Source organism: Urocitellus parryii, chromosome 2 (genome assembly GCF_045843805.1).
Source record: "Urocitellus parryii isolate mUroPar1 chromosome 2, mUroPar1.hap1, whole genome shotgun sequence".
Taxonomy (NCBI): domain Eukaryota; kingdom Metazoa; phylum Chordata; class Mammalia; order Rodentia; family Sciuridae; genus Urocitellus; species Urocitellus parryii.
In genome coordinates this window covers 42,528,186-42,536,462 of record NC_135532.1, presented here as the reverse complement: position 1 = coordinate 42,536,462, position 8,277 = coordinate 42,528,186, and positions in this window count along the sequence as shown.

Genomic DNA, 8,277 nt, shown 5'->3' with positions numbered 1-8,277 from the left:
AGCAGCATGTTACAAATGCCGCAGGTGAGTGAGACTTGCCAACCGTTAATGGAACTGCTGGAAATGAAAGACAGCCGGGCACCTGCTGCAAGCCGCCCTCCCCGCCCACCCCACCTGAGCTGCGGCCCGAGCCAGCTCGCTGCCTCACTCTTTTCTTCTTTCACATTGGATCCAAAATAAAGCTTGTTCCTAAACATGTTTTAGAACCTGGCTGGACCCCACAGAGGTCCCTCCAGGTGTGAAAAAAGTTCACCTGCAGGTACAAATGCCACCAAGAGGCTCCTAACTCTCACTCCAACCTCTCCTCCCAACAGTGTTCTCCCATCACAGAAGGGCCACCCGGGGAGGGTCACAAGAGCAGCCAGGAAACAAGAGCACTCAGCATTCTGTGGAACCCTGTTCAAAGGACAGAGGGCAAGAGAGAAGTCCAGGCAAGTACATGGAAGAGCCAGGGAAATATCAAATAAGGAGAAAGGTGCCTAGGGAATCACCAGAAGAATCTATACACAGAAAGACATCCATTTAAAAAGGGCTGAAAGCCAGGTGAGCTGGCACACGCCTATGATCTCAGCCACGTGGGAGGCTAAGGCTATTGCATTGCAAGTTCAAGGCCAGCCTCGGCAACACTGTCTTAAATTTTTTTTTTTAAAGGGTTGAGGTTGTAACTCTATATTAAGTACCCCTGGCTTCAAATACAGTACAAAAAAAAAAAGTTCTGAAGGAATAAACATAATTGTATAATCCTTTTATTTTTTAAAACATTTGTTTTTTAGAAGTTGTTGGACACAATACCTTTATTTTATTTATGTATTTTTATGTGGTGCTGAGGATCGAACCCAGGGCCTCGTACATACTAGACGAGCCACAACCCCAGCCCTGTATAATCCTTTTAAAAATAGACATTTTCAATGATTTAGAAAAGCAGAAAGAACTGTCAGAGGAACCCCCGGGTGTCTATCACCTAAATCTACCCAACATGAACATGGGCCCTTCTTACTTTATCTGCTCCACTGTCTTGTTACCTGGACTATTTTGTGTGACTCAACTTTCTGTTACTATAACAAATATCTGACTTAATCAACTTATAAAGAGAAAGGTTTACTTGGGCTCTTTCAGTCCCTGATGGCATGGCCCCATTACTTTGGGCCTTTGGGGAGGCAGCACATATGGCAGGAAGCATGTGATAGAGCATATAATGCCAGGAAGCAAAAACGAGGAAGAAAAGAACCTGGGGGTCCCACTATCCCCCCAAAGAGTGTACCCCTAATGACCTAAAGACCTCCCCACTAGTCCCCAGCTCTTAAAGTTTCCACATGGAACCTAAGCCTTTAGCACAGGAACCTTAAGGGGACATTAAAGATCCAAACTGTAGGATATTTTTTAAAAAATCCCAGAGATTTCATTTCACCATAAATATTTCAGAATATTCATAAAGCACTGTGTCTTTTGCATTTTTGACAGAAATTTCCAGCTGAAAGATAGAGAACTTAAAGAGGAAATTTGAAAGAAGAGGAAGGTCTTAGAGAGGCAGTAACAGAATATTGTACTCTACTGTGTGCTTGGCCCTGCAGTGATCCCCAAGGCCCTGGGTAGGTGTCCTGTACCAACACCTTTTTATGTGACTTCCTGAGCACGGACTGATTCCTTTTCCTTGGAAACTGACCAGTAGTAATCTCTGCTCTCTGTGATCCTGCCCTGCTGGCCCAAGAGGTGATTCCAAAGATAGAGACTTTGGGCCAACATGGCCATTGAGATTCTGTGCCGGGGATTTGAATTTGGAAGAAGAAAGTCACAGGTAGGCAAAACTCTAGATTAAAAGAGAAAGCCTCTTTGCTCTTACTGCAGAGACTCTAGAAACCACCCTTCTTGAACTTGGGGAAGCTTGGGGAAATTCTTAGCTTTCCCAAAGTTTGGGGTAGAACATTTGCTTAGATTCTGTGAAATACCCCATAATCTTTCAAATAAATTTCCCTCTGATGGCACTGCTAGCCAGAACTAACTTTTATTGTTGCAGCCAAAAGAACTTTAATTACTACAGATCTCTCTAGAAGGACTCTGTGGTCTAGAGATTCAAGCAAACTCAAAACTAAAATAGTGATGAAAACATTATGAAGCAAACCTTGTATGTTAAGTTCACTGCTATTTTCCCAGTTAGCACTGTCCCCAGCACACAGTAGTCATTCACTACGTAACTATTGATGAAGGTGAATATCAATCTTTCCAGCAGAGAAGAGATGGTGTAATCAGCCCACTGTGGAGCAAGTCCAATCGTCTTCTAGAAGCATGGGTTTGGCTCTGACCCTGGCACTTCCTGGAGGGAGTCACTCAGCCTCTTTGGACCTCAATTTTCTTTCTTTTTTTCTTTCTTTCTTTTTCTTTCTTTTTTTTTTTTTAAAGAGAGAGAGAGACTTAAAAAAAAAAAAAAAATATATATATATATATATATATATATATATATATATATATATATATATATATATATTTTTAGTTTTTCGGCGGACACAACATCTCTGTTTGTATGTGGTGCTGAGGATTGAAGCCGGGCCGCACACATGCCAGGCGAGTGCGCTACCGCTTGAGCCACATCCCCAGCCCTGGACCTCAATTTTCTCATCTGTGAGTTGGGGAAATAAGTTCAGCCAGATTTACAGAGTTATTTCGAAGATCAAATGAGGTCATACTTTGTAAACTATAAACCGTTTGCAAATGAAAGGTATGATTATCTTTTCTAGCTGTGGATTCCATTCTACCTATATCAGCTTTTCAGCCTGAGAAGCCTTCAGGGCAAAAGTGGATGATGAAGTCTCTCCTTCATCATTTTTTTTGTTGTTGTTGTTTATGTGTTTCCATTCTAACCATTTCTTTTAGCTTCTACTTTGGAGATTAAACCACAAGAAGCCTGAGAACCAAACTGATTCTTTTTTCCAAAACCTATTGCTTCTGCATTCAGATCATCAGGTGCACGATGACTGGCATCCATCTCTGAGCATCAATGGTATGCAGATGGCAGCCTGATTCATATATATTACCCCTTCTGAGGAGCCTCACTCACTCACCCCTGGGGAAAGACAGGGAGGCAGAGCAGCAGGAGAAATAAGTAACTATCAGTTTCAATATGGTTTCCAGGCTCCTCCAACCTGCCTGAGAGGCCACCAGGTTGGCTAGAAGCAAGTGGGTGTCCTGGGACCCGAGGCATGAAACAGCTTGAACTTTCCCATTACCCGAATGGCTCAACACTTTTAGAACATTGCTGTATTGTTCTGTGCCCTTAGGTTTCCGCTTGGCAGGCCAACCCCAGGCGTTGCCAGCAAGCCCATAGCTATGATGATTCGTCTCACCTCCAGCCATTCATCTCCCTGAGTACACCAGGACATCATCTCACAGTGTTACTACCCAAGAGAACAGGGGCGGGGCGTGGGGGAAGGGGATTACATCATCATTATTATTGTTATTCACTTATCAGATGATTATTAATTACACTTCAATTAAAGGCTTGCAGTCTTTACAAGCATGAGCTCATCGGACGCACAATGCCCAAAGGAGGTCAAGAACCAGGAGACTGGCTGATGTGTTCAGGAATGAGCTGACTTAAGTTGCAGAAATCCTGGCATTTGGTTTTTTTCCTCTCTCCAGTCTAGCAGGTGAGGGTCTCTCAATCCCCCCCGCGGATGTCTCCTGGAGTTTGTCAAAGTGACAAGGATAGAATTAGCCCTTCTCAATACTTCCATGGAGTTAAAAGGAAAGAAAGCAGAAGAAGCCAGTTCATGACCAGGCGCTGAGCCGCAGCCAGCTCACCCCCAAGATAAATAAGCCCAGGGAGTTAACTTCTTGGGAATCCAAGGAGCAACAGCTGGTGTGGTGGATTTTAAATGCGCAGTGCTCTGTGGAAGGTTCCGGGAAGGTTCTGGCTGGGGAGGTGGTGGGGCAAGGCTTTAGATATCAGGAAGTCATTTTGTCACTGGAGGCCAAAGAACAGGGCCGTGGTGCCCAGAAACAGCCAACGGTGAGTGGTATCCAGAGCCCTCAGGAAAGGGCTGCAGCCACAGACAGAAGCGAAGCCCAGGGCAGGAGCCACAGGTGAACCCCTTTGAGGGATGCAGGTCCCACCCCTGTGACAGCATCTCTGTGACCTGTCATCACACCAAAGCCCCAGAAGACTGTTAAAACCCAGCTCAACCCGACTCCCCCAGGAAAGGTGTCCCTTTAAAATAAGTAGCAGGTAGAACAACTGCATATGGTTTTTTCATTTTTTCTTTCTTTCTTTCTTTCTTTCTTTCTTTCTTTCTTTCTTTCTTTCTTTCTTTCTTTCTTTCCTTCTTTCTTGGGGAGTGGCATGGAAATAGGATGGAATCTGCTAAGAGGCAGAGGTAGGCACCAGGTCCCTCAGTGAGCCAGACACCCTATCCCACAGTAGCCACCTCCAACCTGGCTACAAAGTTAATAAAACCTGAAGGCGATGGAAAAAGAAGCAGAAACCTGAGGCAGTGGGTCCCTTATCTTGAAAGAAAATCAGTGCTTTAGTTAGCCAGAGAGGTCTGCCAATTAAAAGGCCCTTGAAAGAAGTGAATAAATAAAATCCCAGTTAGTTCTCCTGTGCTGGGTGGGGAGGGAGGGAGGGTCCTGGTGCTTTGTTCTATAAAGGGCTTGGGCTTTACAGGATAGGGAGTTAGGGCCTCTGTCCCTCACCCTCCTTCTACTATCTTTACCCAATGAGGCTTGTAGTGATCTAATCTGAAAGAGATAAAGCCCAATTTCCTAAGCTCTGGAGCTGATAAACACCAAGCCAAAGACAAGCTCTGTTCACAAGGCAATAATTAAAGCTCTCAGGAACCCAACCAGTACTGTGGTCAAAAGGACAAGGACAAACTCATATTTCTCAATGCCATTCTGGGCAGCTGTAAGCACCTCTTGTTGGAATTTAATCCAGAGGAATTAGCATTATCATCATCCACGTCTTTATGGATTCAACTAGACCGTAACAGCACATGACCAGCCTGGCTACCACCTAACTCTGCTGACCACAAGCACCAAGCATGCCATTAATGTAGCCTTCTGTCGAGATTCAGCAAAATAAGCCCTATTGTATTTCTTACTGATCGAGGGTCTAAATTCTAGGGATTATAGGATTGCCTGTGAAGTGGGGTGCCCTTTTATTTGTAAAACACGAATAGCCAGATATTACCTGACAGTGCAGGAGTTTCTTAGCTCTGCAGAGCAAGTTCTCTCCCTGGAAGCATTTGGAAATAGTAATGTGCTTGTACTAGGATATGTGGGGTCGAAGCCAAGGGAAAGAATATGTACGGCCATGCTTTCTATACCCAACAGGGTTTTTTCCAGAGTTGTAACCTGGTGAAAGACAGGGAGAGGATGGGGTCAATCCTGCTCAGAGTGAGCCATTCTTTAGGTCCCTTTGAGAACACCAAGAAATGTCAACAGGAAATGGACAGGTCTCCATTTGGATCAGAGATAATCCTGGCTGGAACAGAAAACAGAGCTGTGGGTCTGCCGGCATTTGGACAGACTGTGAACGTCTTACTAGGATCAAGAGGAAGACAGGGTCCTGGCGGAGGCATCAATGGTTCTCCTATTTAAAAAAAAAAAAATCACTGGAAACTGTCTTTTGGAATGAAATTTAACTTAGGTTTTGACTATAGAAAACAGATAAATATGGTATTTTACAAGTTTATTTCAAATATTTTTACTTTAAATGTTTATCAAAAAGGACAATGAGACAACTTTGATGAGCCTAAGTATCTGGAATTCAATGTCATGCTTTGCTTCATATCAGTCTCTGCATCCAAGTTAGTTATTTTAGTTGTCATTGGTTATGTTTTGATTTTAAGAAAGTTTGTGTGTCTCAAAGTCACTAGAAAATTCTAATTCACATAAGTAGAGGCAAATGGAAAGTATTTTTTTTTAAAGCTCTCCTTTCAGTCATATTAGGCATGCCCTCCAACATAAACGAATCTGAAAAGTTGGGCAAGAAGTTTAAGATATTTTTAGTTTCAAAATTTAATCACAGTAGTTTAAAAAAAATGGCTTACCTTCTTCACTACGACTTGAAGGTCAGCAGCAAACATCCCAGCCTTACAGTAAGCACTAAAATATCTCTGATAACATATGATGCTACATACAGCACAATAGTGATACCTGTGCCAAGACCACACATAGAATGTGAAAGAGTTGGAACTAGATGTGGAGAAACAAAAAAGGTGACATAATCAGGTCTTCATTTTAGAGATATCACAGTGGCTTCCATGTGGTAATGGTGTTGAGAAGGGATGATGGAGAGAGGAAGACAGACTAACTCTAACTAAGGAGTTGCTATGACAATCCAGCTGATGGTGGCCAAAATAAGCCACAGCACTGTGACAGGAAAGAACACCAGTGCAAACTGAAGAGTCGACTGGACTTGGTTATGAATTAGATGGGGGCTGAGGGATTGAGGGGCAGAGGAGAAAGAGTTATGTCCAGTTCTGTGACACGGGCAGTGAAATGGATGGGGTTTCCATTAGGAGGGCAGGAACTTCAGGAGGAAGAGGTTGGGATGGGAGTGGAGGAAACAGATGCTGAGTTCAGACAGGTTGAGTCTGAGGTTCACGTTAACAACTACTCACTGCCTCCTCGCAAAGAAGTTCAAGTCAATCAAGTCCTCGCAAAAATGGGTGCTAATCGGAGTCCAGCACACAAAAACAAATCTGTCTTTCGAGAAGCTTGTAACATACATAAACAACCTGATTATACAAGCAGAGGTGGCAATGCTTTCAGGAAGGTATGTATCTTTGGAAAATCTTACAAGGGTTCATAGGACTTAAAAGATAAGTACAATGGGTTTGGGAAGGCTGGGAAGGGAGAGAGACAGTGAAGACAGGGTTAACAACCTGAGCCAGACAGGGAGAAGGGGAATGGACTAATTCCACTTGTTTGGCTTGAGGTAAAAATTAGTGAGAGAGAGATAAGGCTGGAGGGGCACACTGTGGCAGTTGGGGACAACCGTGCCCATGGTGCTTTACTGCAGAACCTCGCCTCTGTGCATTAGAAGCAATGAAAGGCCTTGACAGGGAAAAGCATGAGGTCATGGGAACCAAATCTGAGGCACAGCCTGCCTCCTCCACTTCTCAGGACGAGAACACAGGCTGCAGGGGCTGCTGGGAAAGTCGGGTCATCTCTTCCCCCTCTATCTCCCCAGGTAAATGTCACTGTTAGTACAGAGGGAAATACCAGTGGCAACCGAAAACCACTGGCAGTGAGGCCCCATGGGTGAAGTCATTCTCTCTGAGTCACTAATGCTGCTCTTTAACTTATTTTGGAATCTTTGCTTTGTGGTGTGGGGGTGGATTAATTGGCAGAAATTACAGAAGTAGCTATTACTCCATCTTGATTTGGGGAGCCTGGTGCAGAGATTTTGAAAACTCTCATTTACTTTTGGGTTTGTGCCTCATTCGTATACTTTTTTAAAGCACCATCCGATGTCATGAGGTGAAGTGCACATCTTATGTTAATTTTCCCAAGGAATGCCTGCGGAGTGGTTTTATCACCAGGATATAAAAATTGAACTTTTCCCCCAGGATAAAGCAGGCTGTGGTTTGATAAATACCGTGAATGTAGAGTGTAGAGCACAGAAAAAAAAAGAAAAAGAAAAAAAAAAAACTTATTCTGTGCAGGCAACTATGAAAGTCATCTCGATTCTAACCACTGCCAATGGAAAAACCACGAGAAACAAGTCTGAAAAGGCCAAGATTTTCCAAATCAAGAAGTTTCTCCAGGCTTCTCGTTTTGTTTATTTTCTGTCTGACTACATCAGACTATGACCTACCTGGTATATATATCTATGATCCGTTTTATACACAAATACAGAAACACACACTGTATGTTGGGAAGTTAGTAAGAAAATCACTTGTAAAGTCCTATTTTGAACTTGTTGATTTAAATGTGTTTTGAATTTCTCAGATGATGAAAGGCCTTGTCCTATTCACAGTATCTCGTAATGTATTTGGAAGCTTGCATGGACTAGTAAACCCAAATGAGTAGTCGTCCAAACACGAATACACTAGAGAAACATCCTGAGAAGAAAGTGGAGGGGGGTTATCATCAGACAAACCCAGTTAGAAATGACCCACTGTTGGGACGGTTGGCGTGGAGAAGGAGACAGGCTGGCTGGACTCTTTCAAGCGAAGCCAAGTTGGATGGAGAAATAGGCAGAATTTTTTCCCTATAATAAATGGAAAGGCGGGGAGGTAAATATGAAGACCCCAAAATAATTAGGACTATTCAGAA